This window comes from Aulonocara sp. 'chitande type north' Nkhata Bay, linkage group LG3 (genome assembly GCF_057382095.1).
Source record: "Aulonocara sp. 'chitande type north' Nkhata Bay isolate Kocher_YH1m ecotype deep benthic linkage group LG3, A_spYH_male_GT1.1, whole genome shotgun sequence".
Taxonomy (NCBI): Eukaryota; Metazoa; Chordata; class Actinopteri; order Cichliformes; family Cichlidae; genus Aulonocara; species Aulonocara sp. 'chitande type north' Nkhata Bay.
The window spans coordinates 23,357,827-23,375,351 of record NC_141346.1 but is presented as its reverse complement, the minus strand read 5'-3'; the positions used below and the strand labels follow the sequence as shown (position 1 = coordinate 23,375,351).

At 39.4% G+C, this 17,525-nt stretch overlaps 1 long non-coding RNA gene across 1 annotated transcript; it reads right to left on the bottom strand.

Moving 5' to 3' along the window:
- Window positions 1-819, bottom strand: LOC147334637 (uncharacterized). Its single transcript, XR_015126291.1, has 2 exons — window positions 766-819; window positions 1-360 (listed from the first exon to the last, which is right to left on the bottom strand). It is a non-coding gene; the product is annotated as an uncharacterized LOC147334637 (long non-coding RNA).
- Window positions 820-17,525: the final 16,706 nt, after the last annotated feature.

Genomic DNA, 17,525 nt, shown 5'->3' with positions numbered 1-17,525 from the left:
AACATAAACACATTTATTAGACACAATTTTAAATAATAAACCCCTTTTTTTTTTGTAGTGTCTTTCCACTCAGTGTCATAAGAAAAATAAAATAAATAAATAAAAACAAATATGTATCCTTTAAGGTCCTTTGGCCAAAAGAAAATCACCTGAGCTCAGGGAAAAATAAAGCGCATCGTTGGGGCCCTTTGAATTGTTCCTACCGCTCTGTTGGAACGGTGTAGCATCCAATAATAGCATCCAGCAAGCAGCAACGACCATCTATTTGCCAGGACGGTTCGGCAGAGTCATCAGATGAGGACTTCCACAAGGCAGTTCATCCAGTAGGATCCAGGGCACCAAAAGGGCAAACAAACCAGCCTACACACAAGTGTGCAGAAGAATTAACTAAAATGTTCATAAGTCTCAGTACCACTGACTCAGTGTCCATGTCACTAATGGCTTATTTAACAGACTTACCATCATAATAATACAGGTTTGTCAAAATAAAAATATAACAGAACATAAATGCTGTTAACAATGCTTATTAATGCTGTTCTCTTAGGCATAACATAATAACACTGTAACTGACCTCGTGTCGGCCGCCATTTCAGGACATTAGCTAGGCTCACTTAATGGCTAGCTTGCTAACAGTCAGCCGATAACACACGTTATACAATATTTAGCCTCTTTCTTAACAACATGACAGCAGTAGATTTGATACCTCGCTGCAATATAATAAGGCATAAAACATTTCATACGAACATGAGCTGCACGCTAACTCACCAGAGGAGTTCGTGTAATGGCGAATGCTGTCGGACTCAGCTCCGCTTCACGTTTCTAACTGCTACAAGACTTTTTCCTAACAACATATTAAATCATTAGCTTCACATATAAAGGTTTTTAAAACTATTTACAGCGACTCAAATGTCTACTGTACCCGAATTTCCAGCTCGTAGAGGGCACGAGAGCAGCATGCGCCTCATCGGATGAACGGAAGGAAAAACTCTGTAGCTGGACTAGAGAGTGGCTATGCGCACGGCACAGTGGTGTGTTCAGTGACCACAAATAATCAGAAATCCCATACTCAACCAATGATCTGGGTTACAATAGCACTTCTAATCCTCCGGAGAACTCAAAGCTCTCTATACAACATACCACATTCACCCATTCACAGAAGCACTGTCTTCAATGCTTTGAAGTGCTTTCTAACTATACATTCACACACATTCATACTCCGATGGATGCATTGGAGTACACAAACCTTCCGAGATGACCCGCTCTACCTCCTGAGCTACAGCCACCCCAACGTGCTGTCATTGTCCTCACAAAACAATACTGGACATATGCCTTTTGACCTGATGTTGTGACACTTTAATGTGATCCTTTAAACATGAATGTAATGTGCATCATGATTACAATAAAATGGTTGCATTTAGAGATGTAATTAACTCAATATCACCTTATCGATTCTCTTATTCTCCATGGGTTCACATCGGCTCAATTTTGTGTCACCGCCATCTCTAAGCAGCATATCAAGACATTGTATTCATGCAAATTAATTGAATGCTGCATGGTCAACTGTTTGTGCATATTGGAGGCATTTCTCCTGCTTGTTGCGAGTAGTTTTGCTGTTGTTATTAAAAAAACAGTAATGTATTAGACATAAAACACTTTTCTTAAAAGTAATGCAGTACGTTACCTAATTACCTCCAGGAACAAGTAAGTCATTACCAGTGATGGGAGTAACGGCCTTACAAGTAACAGCATTACTAATGTTGTTACTTTTTTCAGTAACGAATAATCTAACTGATTACTATTCCTATCGTTACAACGCTGTTACAGTTACTAACAAGAAAATGCGGTCGCGTTACTATTTTTCAACAAACAGACGGTTGAAGCTGTGTTTACCGCATCTTATATCAGTTGCATGGAAGTAGCTGTAAGTAATCTGGGCGCTACATCTTTAAGCAGCTGCGTGCGCTCCCGCGGACGGTAATCACTTTCTAGCAGATGTTCACTTTTTGGCACAACACCTGGAGCTAAGGGAGCAAAACAATCGCATGAGTGCTGCTGTTTGACTGAGGAAGAATAAAGTAGTCGTGGTAATCCAGTCACATGACCACTTCAAGATGACAAAGCAACAAGGTGATATATACCAGTTTATAAATTGTGTTGATAGGCCACGTAAAACCAGAGTCATGATAAACAATATATACGCGGCATTTTTTCCTGAATAGTTTCGTCACGTTTACTGTCTAACGACAGCGCTAGCAAGCACTCTCTTCTTATGAGCAGAAAAACAAAACAAACAAACAAAAAAAAAAACATAAATCACACCTTTCGTGTTGGTGGAAAAATGCACCATATCCACCAATCAAAAATGATATGGTAACATGACATTTGGTTGTTTAGGAAGAGGGGAAGTTTTAGGAGTGACGGCGAGAGAGAGAGAGAGAGAGAGAGAGAGAGTGCAGAAAAAGAGAGAGAGCGAGTTTTGAGATGTGAGAGATTTGTGATTTTTAGCGTGTTTGGAGTGTGTAGTTAATGTGTTGTCTTGTGTAGTTAGTGTGTAGTGTTGTGGATTATTTTGTGTTGTGTGTCAGAACAATGAGGTGACTGCTGTCTCCAGGTAGAAACAGGAGTGGTACACCTGCTGTCTGCGATGTTCTCCTTTATAGTGGACAGAAATTATGTTTTTGGAGTGGCACAAATAATTTGTACTTTAGAAACATGAACAGGTAGAAACGGAAGCTGCAGCCTAACTGCTCATCACTGCTTGGGGAAGTTCGGAGTCGGGTTGGTGGGCTGGGATGGTTATGCAATTAGTTAAATCACCCTGGGGTATTGTTTATTACCATTAGCTTTCTGTCTGTGCAGATGCTTGCAAGTTTAGTTAGTAGTTGTCAAGTTGTTTTTGTCTTTGGTGCATTTTGCACTTTACAATTGTGCTCTTGTCCTTTTGTGCAATAATATTAAAAGTAATGTCCATATCTACGCTACGGACTGTGCTGCTATTTTTCTTCTCTAGCTAGCAATCTGAAATCAGCTGATTGTAGCTCAAGTGCAAGTGGAACCAATACTGATATATTGATAATCAACTAACAAGTTCAGGGAATTGAACTAGTGGAAACTGGTTCTCGATTTGTGTTCCATGTTATATTAGACATAGAACTAGGACTAGAAAGAGAGCACCTCTTCTAACCCTCTGTGGTTATACACACACTCTACATTTAATCATTACACTGTAAACCCGAATGTTCAAAGTAATTAAATAGATTAAATAGTGTATACTCAAAGTCTTTAAAAAGTTCTGTTAACTTAAATATGTCAAGTTCGTGTAACATGTTCTTCTTTTTGAGTAAATGAAACTAATAATATTTGATTGAATTGAACTATTTCTATATTAAGTAAGCATCACTTAAAATCATAACTTAAGCACAATGTAACACAGTTAAGTTAGGACATATAAGAATGGTAAAGTCCTGTTATTTTTGTTGTTTCAAGTAGGTAGGATTTAATAATAAACTTAATTTATGTAGCACATGCTAAAATACAATAAACTCTCAAAGTGTTTCACCAAATAGGTAAAATCTAATTGTCTTAAATGCATTAGTGGAAGACAAAATGTATTTATTTTAATATTCATTGTTTTACTAATGTATCCTACATATATATTTTCAATTTTTTCCGTAAGTGTTGAGCAGCTGCAGGAATCAATTTTTATTCCGAGTTAATCTCTGATTCACCCTCCGAAGCGGAAGGCGGCGCTAATGAGCATTAATACGAAACACAGAAGAAGTAAAGGTATATGGGCGGGAACAGCACCAAAGAGGCAACACGGACAACTGGAGAAAGTTGGACCTAACGGCAGCAACTAGCATCACTGAACTTACAGTAAGTTTTCAATGTTGATATTAGTTTATTGTTAAAATACGAATATTTAGTTGTATTTTGGGTGCATGTCAAAAAGAATAGCAGAAATATCGGGTCCGTGTTTTTTATGTGCTTTGCTGCTCTCCCCGAAGGAAACTTTGCACTTGCAGAGCTAGCATTAAGTTGTTGTAATGAGGGTCGCAGGCTGTTTAAAAAGTTAGATACTACTTGTTCTAGAGGTGGCGCCCGGTCGCCTAGTATGAAACAAAGTGTTTTAATCTCTCTAAATTTTTAAACCCCCTCTCATGACTCAGAATAGTTGGGTCCAAACAAGCCCGTTGTCCCTGCAGTTACACAGCGGAGATACCTGTCTGCAGTGAGAGTGCTTTCAAGCCTTTTGCTTGTTAGAAACGCTATATTTTAAACTATATGTGCAGGGTTAGGGTTGTGAAGGAGTGAAGGAGCTCTTGGACCTCTGGCCTGCTCTAAAAATGGAGTCTGAGGTAATATGGATCAGCTCTCTTTAAAATGAAAATTGTAATTCTTACTCATGTGGCAGCTTTTTGCTGCTTTATAAAGGTGTGCGAGATTCTTCAAATTGAACTGTATTGTCCTTCTGCTGTAGTTGTATGCAGAGTTTCAGCGGATTACAAATCAGAACCTGCCCAATACATTCTACGCTGAACTTGACCGCCATCTTCCTCGACTGATGACCTTATTCAGACAGAAGGCATCAAAAACTGGGAAGACAGCAGATGCCCTGGCTGAAAGTCTAAGAATTCACAATTACCAGGTAATAATAGATTGTTACACATTTCATAGGTTGAACCAGTGGAACATTGGACAGGTTCAATGATTTAAATGAGCTTTTTGAATTTTGCTATTACTCCACTTTGTGTTTGCTATTTGTCTGACTGTATTAAAGATGTGAACAGGTTATTTGTGGACATATGTTCTGATTTGACTGTTGTTGTTGTTGTTGTTCAGTAAACTCACCAGTATATACAATTCTGTTTTTAATCTGGAAATAGGAAATCCATGATATCCACACCAAGCGCACTACCGTTCTCCACGCCCTTCCTGTCTATCTGCGTGAGGATGTCTCTGGATTTTTCAGAACCTGCACTGTGAGTATCCTTAAGTATCTAACAGATACTACTGTGTATATAAACAGTGCATCAAAGTACAAACATGTATTTTGATGCACTGTTTGGACTTACCCTTGTTTAGTCTACCCATACGGTTTCCATGTATGGTCTTTTCTGTCTCCTCACTATGAATGAACTGAATTGGTGTTTTGTTGAAAGTGATAAGATGTTTAGTAAAACATTTTCCTTTGTATTTCCTTTAGCTTAGTTTCAGTCTATCTCACACCACTTGATTCTCTGGTGAATTAGCTGATTTATGTGTGCAGAACATGGATCTTCTGTTTTTCACCTCTTACAGCGAGACTCAGGTCTCCCTTGTGAAAGAGGTATTGAATCTCAATGGGAGTTGGTAAAATGAGAAATTATATGTCGTCTGTTGTATTTCTTGGGTTAGATTGTGATTAGTATCTCTTTTTCATTAATTCAGGACGAATCTGATGAGTTGGAGCTTGATGGTGTTGAAGTGGCCCTCTTCACTGTCATCAGTGACCATGACACGACAAGTCCAGTTCACTACCAACCTGTGAAAATCTCTGTCGTCATTGAAAGTGATGCCGTGTTCAGTCTCCCCAGATTTGGTGAAGCCTTCCTGGTAATGTTTGGACTGATCTATTCACTTCACCTCAGCTACCCCAAAGCCCTGACCAACACTTTAGAATTTACTCAAAAGATTTTACTTGGTCTAGAAAGTGGTAAACTGTCACCCAGGTTACAGACCCTCAAGAATGACTTGGTTATGTAGGAACTCATCTGAAAGAAGGATGCAGAGTGAAGCATTATAAAAGGCTAGTTCAAAGTTCTCTCCTTTTATCTAAATAATGCCTCAAAACGTTATTGCATTACTCTACAGGTGTTCAGCCAATAGGTCCAAACTATACAACGTGCCTTTGTTCTCATTAACATAATGCAAACAACACTAATGTTTTGTATGTTTTAATGTTTTTCGTAATACTATTTCTAAAACATTGTGGGCTGCGCAAGATGACCTAAATTTCACTGTTTGATACTGGTTAATGTAAAACAAATAGCATTGTAATTCACTCAAGTTGCTGCCCTGTTGCCTTATTCAGATATTAGCCAGAGAGCCAAAAGCACATTTTGATATTATTTATTATTATTTGGCATTATTTTTCATTACCGTACTCTGACAGTTTTCCTGACTAAACAATTTTTGGTCTACTTATTTTAATTTATAAATGTTTTTGTTAATTATTTTTAATTTTTTTAATTTTTTTTTTGAATGTATTTAATTTCAACATAGTGCTAAAAGGGAGCAGGCAAGATACTGTTCAATGGCAGATGTTTATGACTTTTGCATATTAAGTTACCGATACTCAGTGTAATTGAGGCAATCAATTGCCTCAAAAATTTAAAGTTTTGGGTCACATGTTTTTAAGTATCAAGTAGTCAACATATTTGACTAACGTGTACTTAAAATAATGACAACACAAACTAATAAACATTTGAGTTTTGTTAACATAAAAATGTTGTGGTTGTGTACTTATTTTTTATAAGTTCTGTGAACTTATTCCTTTGAATTTGTAAACTTGAAACTTTAAGTCATATTAACTGCAAATATTTGAGTTGACCGTTCTCAAAAGATACAAGTACCATGTAATCCAAACTTTTATGTTCTGGAAAAATTTGACTTTTGAGTTGATCAACTAAAAAAAAATTGAGGCAATCGATTGCCTCAATTTTTTTGAGTTCTGGTAACTTATTCGGGTTTACAGTGTAGTTATTATTAATCTTTGTCAGTGTCTTTTTCCCTGTAAGCCTGTCTCCTTCCCCTCTCTCCCCTTACCCTTAATCTGTATACCTCGGTCATGGGAGATGAGTATTCCTTCACCCTGTTTGCAAGTTCTCAACTATTCTACAGTCTTTATTCTAAAATACAAATATAATTTGGTTGTTATAATTTGGTACAACAGCCTTTATTTATCTACGGATAGAGACATATAGATCATTCTGGCTAATGTTATAGCAGCATTTATTTCAAAATGTGTGTTAACAATATGTGTTGCTTAGAAACATATGCTTCAAATGTCCTTTTACATACATATCTGCATACCGATGTTGGTGTTTCACTGCATAGCTATATATTTTTTATTTTAATTTCACACAAGCCAAACATATGACCAAAAAATGACATGAGGTCATAAACCCATTATAGTACAGTATAGTTTAAAAAAAACATTCTGCTGTTAACATTTACTGATTGTCTCCCCAAGGATTTATAAAATGCAATTTACACAATTATACAATTATACAATTATACAATTTACATGTGCAGCATACCTCAGTTAATAATTACTCGTAATGTAGTCAATTCATGTATTGCTTTCAAGCGATGTAAAATGTAAAGCTTCAGTCAAAAAAAAGTAAAAGTAAATAAAAATTATTTAGTCCTAAAAAAAAGTCCTAATGAAACTGTGGTTTTTAACTGTAATAATTCCACTTTCTCTTCTGTCAGCCATCTTTTCTTTAGTAATCTATAAGGCAAACAAGAAATAAACATTTTATACAGGAAACAGGACGTGAAATATAACAAGCAGCTGAGAAAAGAATCCAATAGCAGTGCCAGTCTCACCTGCAACACACTTAATAGAAGAATAGACAACTGTTTCTTCTTGCAGACTTGGACGGGGATGTAAATTGGAAACATCTTGTTCTGTGTGGGACAAACAAGACACCACAGCCTCAGTGCAGTCAAAGCTTTACATTGTTGCCTGTTACAGTTAAACAGCACTATTTTTCATATCTATGCTCATCAACCACTGCACTGTTTGAATTAAATTGTACAATTCACTGCAGCTTATCTTTAAATGACTGACTGCAGGTTTCCCCAAATCTTATAAACAGTACATTTGCATAATGACTGAAACCAGGTCAGTTCTTTGATCATGAATATGATGGTCTTTCCCTTTTCATGTAAATGGCCTCCTTGACTCCGTGCTCAAACCAGCGTTCCTCCCTGTCCAGGATGTGTACATCCTTATCATTGAAAGAGTGTCCACTGGCCTGTAGGTGTAAATAGACTGCGGATTCCTGGCCTGATGAGTTGGCTCTTCTGTGTTGATTTTCACCCAGGTGTCATGCATATACCTGAACCAATGACTTGCTGCTGTTCCAGGGTAGGATAACAGCACGGTTGTTGATCAATGGTCATGACAATTTGGATAATTAATGTTCTAGGAACTGACCTCACAGCCAGTGGGCTAGTTTCAGTCATTGTGCAAAGGTACTGTTCAAAAGGATGAGGAAACCTGCAGTCAGTTGAGATTGAAGAAGTCACTTGGATTAGTGATAAAACATTTCTGCCATGGAAAACATTACATCCAGATGAACAGAATTAACTGTCTTTTTATACATGGATGATTGAGCATGCATCAAGACATTAATAAGCATTAATATATAATCCTAAAACCGGACCCTTACACTATACTTTCGGACCACAAATCAAATGTGTGTGTAGACTAAGCTTATCTCCAAATTCTGTTTTTATATTTAATCTTAAGCATCAAGTCTGCAGCTGAAAGAATAAAAATATATTTATTTTAAAATTTGCAGCATATTTTAAGTGCAAATTAGACTCTCAGCTGGGGATTGCTTAAATTTTTTTTCTTTTGTTCTTTCTTATGCACTGTTGAGCTGTACCTTGCTAAAACCACTGAATTATTATTATTATTATTATAACTGTGTCTCACATTGTCATGGGAATGTGCATGTAAAAATTTCTTGATGTAGAAAATATATACTTTTGTGTGTGTGTGTGTGTGTGTGTGTGTGTGTGTGTGTGTGTGTGTTTGGAACCAGTAAAGCTGGAATATATACATACCTTTGTTCTCCTTTATTTTTACAACCTCATAAATCACATCTGGCCATGAAGAGAAAAAGCAAAACAATCTGTTAGCATGGTCTTTGTTTTCTTTTGCATTTGCATCTGGATAATTTTATGTTATCAATATTAGAATGAAATGCAATTATCCTCTCATATTTAATCAAATGTGGCACATGTAATTTTGTTTTATATTTGACAGAGGCAACTATCAAACTACAAAAGGTGGTAGATTTTATAGGCTTCCAGTCAATTTATAAATTTTTTCCCTCAAGTTGATTTTCACTCATTGGCTATATTCTAGTGTAAAATGTATTATTAAAACCCTGATTAGTTAGACATCTATAGATTTTTCTTACTGCATAGCGTTGCCCTGAGGCAACAAACCACATTTTCACGCCTCACACTGGCCCTTCAAAGGACCCCTTTCTGCAAGCTGCACAACATCAGAGACATCTCCATTAGGAGGCAAGATAAAGATCACTATTTTACATGTTTATAGTGAAATGTTTACAGTGAAATAAATGTATAAATGTATATGAAAAAATTCTTGTATGTGCATGAATATGTTAAGAAGCATATTTGATTGTTTGTTCTACTTTTTAACATTTATTTATACATTTTGTGTGCATTTATATGATCATAGTCAATGTTTTTTACTTTACAATCTACTGATAATTACAGGACATGTACCTAAAAACCGTTTATGGAAGGAAACCACGGGAATGTGCACTTTCTGTCCTCAGAAAGTGAGGACAGTGAGCTATCAGGGAGTGTCAGTGAAGTAGAGAAGTGGATCCCTGAATCAGGTTTGAGGGACACTTAGGAGCTCAGGGGTCAGTTGGTAAAGTAATTGTGTCTGTGTATGTGTTAGTGTGTGTGTGTGGTCGTGTATTACTTATTGTTGTGGGGACAAAAAATTTGTCTACACACTCACATTGTGAGGTCTCGCATACTTTACGGGGACAAATTGCAAGGCAAAATTTTAGGGTGAAGGCTTGAGTGAGGGTTAGGGTAAGGTTAGGTTTAGGATAAGGTTAGGGTTAGGTTCAGGCAGGGACTTGTGATGGGTAGGATCAGGATAAGTCTCCAGGAAATGAATGTAAGTTAATGTAATGTCCCCAAAAGTCATGGAAACACACTGTGTGTGCGCATGGGGTTAGGGCACAGGTGTCGAACTCCAGGCCTCAAGTGTCCTGAGGGTTTTAGATGTGTTCTTGATCCAACACAGCTTATTTAATTGGCTATATTACCTCCTCAATATGTCTTGGAGTTTTCCAGAAGCCTGGTAATGAACTAATCATTTGATTCAGCCGGGAGAGGCAGCGGCGATGGTGGCGCCCGAGGAGCCAGGATCCAGGATATTTAAAACCTCCAGGACACCGGCCCTCGAGGCCTGGAGTTCGACACCCCTGGGTTAGGGTCAAATGTTGGATGTATTTTGGTGTTTTATTGTTCTGTGTAATGTTTACATTGTTTATTTGTTGTTTATTTATTTGTTCATCCTTGTTGTACTAATAAAACTTATTATAGAATAACTTGGCGTTTTACTACCCTTGTCGTACAGTGTTGCCTCGAAGCAACAAACCAATATCTGCTTGGGGGGTGGCAGGGTGTCAAATTTTATGATTGATATACGATTAGGGACCCTAAAGCTCCCCCAAAATAGGGAGAAATATTTTTTCCCCAAAAATCAAAAAGTCATGCAGTAGAGGGTAAGATGATACATTAATAAACTTATCTGAACTCTAGAACAGCTGCTAAACTAAACTCTGGAGTATTCTCAGTTAAAAAACAAAGGCTTGACAGATTTGTTTTCATAGATTTTTTGATAAATCTTTACCTCTGTTAGTGGTTACTTCAGTTTGGATGTCTGCAGTTTTGTGTTTTCTATAGTATATTACTCCCAGTGCCAACAGCAGCAGGGACACAAGGGAAAAGGTGATGACAATCCACAGTAAGGTTTGAGGATTCGAATGGTGATTCAGGGGCTGATGACCAGATTCATAAGGCTCTGAAAAGATTGGAGAAATACTGACTGTACTATACACAAAACATTCACTTAAACTTTAGCATAAGTCAGTGGTTTGGGGTAACACTATTAATGGATGTCTCACCTATGACAGTCAGCCAGCTCTCAGAGGATTCTCCAACTCCAGAGATATTACATTTGTAAAGACCTTCATCAGATGCGGAAAAATTCTTGATGGTAATAAATCCTTTATAGCCAGTCTTGAATAAAAGTCCATTTTTATAGAACTCGGCCACGAGCCCAGTTGTATTTTTCTTTTTACAATACAGTGTCACATTGTCTCCCTTATTAGTAGGCGGAACAGGACTCTCCAAGATCACCATACCAGCTAAAAAATATGTAATTTAAATGAATGCTTTGTGTTACTGTTAGAAATATGGGACAAGTAAGAACCAAACTGTACATGTAGCTTAAATCTTTTATAATAATAAATTTAGTTATCATGAAAAAAAAAAATCTGCTCTGCATCATAGATTAAATATCAGGAAAACTATAATACTGCTGTGCTATGTCAAGGCATTTTTTTAATCATACTAAAGTATTTTACTTGATCAAAAATATTAACTACATTTTCTGTTTTCAACAGACCTGTCACAGAGATGTTGATTGTGTTGCTTTTGTGTCCCTCTTTATCTTCACACCAGTATGCTCCACTGTCTGCAGAAAATGCAGGATTAACAGTGCCAGAGCCTCTTGATGTCATCCAGTTTGATGCGTTTCTTGAAATGTCAATTTCCTTCACAGTCCTCAACACGGTCATATCAGTTGAGTTGTCAGTCTTGCAACTTAAATGAATGGACTCGTATTCAAAGAATTGAAGTCTTTTAGGAACAATATGAGGAAAGGATGCATCTGACACAGAAAAACAACACATTAACTTCAATGTTAGATAAAAAAATTATTGGAAGCTCCATTACTTTTTTTACTTTCGAAATGAGGCGATCTAAACAAAATGCAAATAAAATAGATTTTGTATATTTGTGCACATGTGAGCAATACTTCAACAATTACCTTAAATATGAACTATTGTATTATGACAATCCTTGTCATTTAGTTTGCCTTGACAATTACAGCCAGAATAGCTTTTGTTAACCCAACTTGATCTCTAATGATCTCAAATTAAATATTTTATGAAGAGAGCATGCTTGTAAAGAATGGACATTTCATTGAGGAACAAGGCCATTTTGTAAATGACTGTAGCTTACCTTCCTTTTCAGAACAATAGCTAAGCTGAGCTAGAGCAGTCAGCACCAGCTGCACATCAATTACTGGAGAGACAAAGAAAGATTGGTTTCAAATTCTCAGCTTCATAAATTGTGCTTTTTTTTTTAGTAACACTGCTCCAATATTTGTTTTCTTAACCTATTATCTATTACCTATTATCTAGCTCATCCCAGATAGTTCTGTAAGTTATTAAATTCACTAGAATTCTGTAGTGCGTAAGCTTTCCAAGTTAAAAAATAAATTATGTTATGGTAATTTCTCTGTTCTTTTTTTTCTATTGTATATACTGTATATATGTGTGTGTGTGCATGTGTATTTCAGATACCAAATGAATTACTCACTTAGTCTGATGCAGAGAGCCATGACCTTCATGTTGTGTTGCTGCGGCTTTTCTTTGTTAGTGTGTCAAAGCAGTCAGATATAACTGAGAACTTCCTCTTCCTGTCGGCCTATTTTAGTGATGCAATACCAAGTTTGAATTGATCCTAAAAATGCCTGTCTAAAACACAGACATAGACATAGACAGTCTTGAGAAAAAATGGTTACGGTCCCAAATGTACCCTGAAAAAAAAAGGATTGGCCATCTCTTTGATTTATGTAAGCATCTTGCGTGTATTCAACACAATTGCCTCATGCTTTAAAGTCAAGTGTAACTACATAATGTAGAAACTACATGATATAAGGGTAGATTAAATTTGTTCTTATCATGTTCGAGTGAAGTAAGTCAATAATATAGCAATGTTAAATCTCGCAACACTGCAAGTGATTTCATGTCGCACGCTTTGGATCGTGGTTTGAGGAAGGCATCCATCACAGTCAAGTCGAGCAGCCGCCTTTTCGGTGTACCGAAAAAAGGACACTGGGTGGTTGTTACATTTACAAAAGTCTAACTTGTAGTTTGAACAAAATAATTTCATGTTTCTATGGTGAGCGTGATTAAATCATGCAGGATCTGTAAGAAATTCAACAACTTAATTTGTTCTTTTTGAGATGACATGATACAATCTAGAGTGGTTAGTTGCTGGACTCACGGAATTCACAAGATCACATGAGATTTCAAACTGCAGGAAAATTACTGGAGTTGTAAGAGGAATTTTATTTATTTATTGTGGTTTAACCTGTCAAGGACAAAATGTACAGAAATCATAGCTGTCCTACATTCATTAAGCCTCAGTTGGTGGCATGGTGGTTAGTGCTGTTGCCTCACAGCAAGAAGGTCCTAGGTTAAAATCCACAATCTGGCTAGTTTGTAGTGAGTTCTCTATGGGTATTCTGGTTTCCTCCCACAGTTAAACATCATGCAATCAGAGCCCCCCTGCAACCCGGATAAAGATAGATAAAGATAAAAATAGGAGGATGGTAGTCGTTGTAAATCCGTTCTATTTTTATGTTAATCAGACTCTAGACGTTGTTGAACATTATGTAATATGAAGACAACATGCAGTATTTAAGTGACCAAGTAGTATTGGGGTAAAAGTTATTGAATAGTTTTGGAATAAAATGACAAAATTGTGAAGGATTAAAATATTCCAACAGTTCAATTTACTTCATCTAAACATGTTTCAATCATGTTTCATCGACACCAAATGCACAGGTTGTGGCGGGGCGTGGCCTGCGGTGCCGTGCAGAGGAGGCGGACGCACCTGCACGGCATCCGCAATCACGGAATATTGTACTGGGTCCTGTGGTTGTGTTGTTGTGATAGTGTTGAGCGGGCAGCGGGAGAGCTGCAGCTCTGTGAGTATTGTGGACAGCAACCGTCAAAGCTTCAATAAAAAGCATCAAAATGCCACTGGGTCTGCCGTGTATGTTTACAGTGGTGCCGAAACCCAGGACGGGAGGCACGGCAGAGCCAGGAGTGGGCCAGCAGAGGGAGGAGCTGGCGAGGATGGTGGCTGAGCTGGTGACCACGCAGCAGGAGCAGGCGGCGGTGTGGCGCCGCTGGCGTGAAGAGCTGCAGGACCAGACTAAACGCCACCTGCAGAGGATGGAGAATCTGGCGGCGCTGATCCGGTCCTGCACCACCACCACCCCCGGCGCTCCCCAATGGCGCTGGAGTGGAGGAGATCCAGTCCGTGCAGGCGCCCGTGCCGGCCCCCGGGTTGCGACCAGCTAGCACGCAGCCTGCCACAGCGCCTGTCCCCACACCTCGCGTGGGAGCCGCTGGGGCTCTGCAGGGCCCGGTGTCCGTTCCTGTGCCCCGGAAGAAGGCGGCGGCGATGGCGGCGCCCGAGGAGCCGCTCCAGCCGGGAGAGGCAGCGGCGATGGTGGCGCCCGAGGAGCCGCTCCAGCCGAGAGAGGCAGCGGCGATGGTGGCGCCCGAGGAGCCGCTCCAGCCGAGAGAGGCAGCGGCGATGGCGGCGCCCGAGGAGCCGCTCCAGCCGGGAGAGGCAGCGGCGATGGCGGCGCCCAAGAAGCCGCTCCAGCCGGGAGAGGCAGCGCCGGAGGCGCAGCGAGGGGAGCGTGAGCTGCTCCCACCGGGAGGGGCGGAGAAGCCGCGGGATAAGTCGGTGGTGCCCGTGCTAAGGGAGTCCGCGCCACCGAAACCCGAGCTTAGCGGGGTGAGCAGAGTGGCCTCACCTCCACCAGAGGCCGGTGCCTGCCGGACATCTGCCCAGCCGCCTGCGAGCCGGGGCGCACGACCGTACCGACCGCGCCGCGTCCACCTGCCACGTGGCCGACCTCCGGACCAGCTTCGCCGACGCTGCTGGGTTCGCGGGCGGCCACCTGAACCCACAACTCCCCGTCGCTTGGCCAGGGCCCGGGGGCGCCGACGGTCCGGGCTGATCCCCTCTCCCGCTCGCGGGGGGGGGAGTACGTTCGGCCGGATGGTTCCCCGGCCTCAGTCAGGTGATGGGGGTATGTGGCGGGGCGTGGCCTGCGGTGCCGTGCAGAGGAGGCGGATGCACCTGCACGGCATCCGCAATCACGCCCCGCCAAATTAAATATTGTACTGGGTCCTGTGGTTGTGTTGTTGTGATAGTGTTGAGCGGGCAGCGGGAGAGCTGCAGCTCTTTGAGTATTGTGGACAGCAACCGTCAAAGCTTCAATAAAAAGCATCAAAATGCCACTGGGTCTGCTGTGTATGTTTACACAGGTTTATTGAATATGAATAAGTTGTGTTGATTTAACTAAGTTGTTTAAGTTTCTGCCAAAGCAAAACAATTGTGTGCAACCTATGTCCTCTATTGAATTAAGTAAATCCAATATGCTCTTTTTTTCAGCGTAAAAGTAGTAAGAGTTCAGTTTTACTATCTGTATAATTGTAAATATGCCAATTAGTGGATCACCTGCACTACCTCTTGAGCTATGGGAGTGAAGTCATTCAAGAAACCAGTTTGGGATGATTTGAGCTTTGTGACATGATGTGCTACCATGGTGGAAGCAGTCATCAGAAGATGGGTACATGGTGGCCATAAAGGGACAGCAACAATGTGTAAGTAGGCTATAATGTTGAAATGATGCTCAATTGGCAGTAAGGGCCCCAAACTGCACTGAAAGGCAGGATGGATCAGTGCCTTTGTGTAGTTTTCTGTCAAATTCTAACCCCACCATCTGAATTTTCCATTGCCTAACTTTGGCGAGTCCTTGTGAATTATAGCCTCAGTTTCTTATTAGCTTTTTATAAACTGCCACTTAGTGTGGTCTTTTGCTGCAGTAGTCGATTATCTTCTAGGTTTGATGTGCTGTCTTGTGTGTTCAGAGCCGCTCTTTTGGATACCTTTATGGTAACAAGTTTTTAAATTACTTTTATGTTCCTATTATTTTGAAGGTATCTGGCTATTCTCTTGATATTTTCTCTGTAGAGATGATTGAGTGGTAAAATCCCAGTAGATCTTAGTTTTTGAAATAATCAGACTACCCTGTCTAGGTCCAAAAAACATTCTCATACTTAATTTACTTCAGCAGGGGTCCTGATCATGTCTAGATGTCTAAATGTATTTTATTGTTGGCATGTGAATAGTTTATTAAATATTTCTGTTGAACAGGTGCCCCTTACTTATCTGTACTGATGTATAAGGCGCTATTGTATGTGTTTAGAGTCTGATGAAGTTTTCTTTTGTATTTTTCTTACAGAGTTTAAAAGAGGCTGTGATGACCCACTCGACCCATGTGGCATGTCTTGTTTAAGGCATTGAAGGGATGGAGTGGCTGATTCCCATTTAGTGACAATCGCAACAGGGCCCAGTGTTGCTACAGTTACAGTTAAAGTACACTGTAAAAGCCTTCAGAGCTCGGTCGCTGGGTGGCGCTTTTGTTTTTTTTTTTTGGTTTTCTTTGGTTTGGTTTTGCACTAAATAACATTACTTACATCATTCTTCCACCCCTGAACTCATCTACACAACTGATTGTACTGACTACAAATGCCATGGTTTGTGTAAGGTTTTTCTTATTTAAAATAAATTATTTTTTGAATAATACTTGTATGCATGGCCGTGTGGCACAGCGTGTTACACGTAGGAGCTTGTCCATCTAAATTTGATTTATTTGTGAGCATTTTGGGTTTTGTTGGTGTGGACTTATTGCCAGGATGGTAGGTTTTGTGCAAAGTGGATTGTTTGACAGCTGGGCAGGTGGGAGCTATTGGCAGTTCAGTGTGGTGGGTTTTTGTGTGGAGTCTCCCTCGGTAAGGATAGCAGCATTGTCTGTTTGGACTCATTGGTTTTTAGTTTTAGTTTTTTGTTTTTGTGTAATATGCGGTCAGAGCATTTTGCTTGTGGACAAGTCTAGAGCTGTTAGATGAGTAACCAGCTTGCTTGGGGCCTAACCGTGTTACTGGGTTGAGTGTTTAAAGAGCCAATCGCTGATCTGCATGAAGACAAATGTTCATGGTATAGATAAGTTGGGATAGGCAGGTAAGTACAGGGCGGATTTTCAGTTACTGAGGGATTTTCGTCTTTTTATTGACCAGGGACAACACTGTTTTTTGACTTTGTGTTTTTTCCTCCTGTACCTTAAAGAGTCAGTGCAGGAATAGAGGAATTTTTTGCTGTGCCATGTAAAAATTTCCTGATCGTTGAACTAAAAACAGCTTTTGAGAGTTGCAGACAAGTATCAACTTGTTTTGAGTGGTCTTGGTGATTAATGAAGTATTATTTAAAAAAGAAACAAACAAACAAACAAAAACTGTAAATAAGTTACAGTTGGTTGAAAAAGGAGTGTTGGGCAAAAGGGAGTGATTAATACTGCCACCTGGTGTTTAACCCAGAAAGTTTTTTGAGCAGCATATCTAGTGAAAATATTTTAATCTACATGATGATAATTTACTTGGTTTAGTATAAAATAAAAACAACACTACCCTAATTTTATTCTAAAACGAACATAATTTTACGGTGAAGAGAATTATAAATAGAAGAAAAATTAACTTTATTTCACTCATTATTTAACTGTATTACAATCATTCACTACAAAGTTTTAAAGATACAAT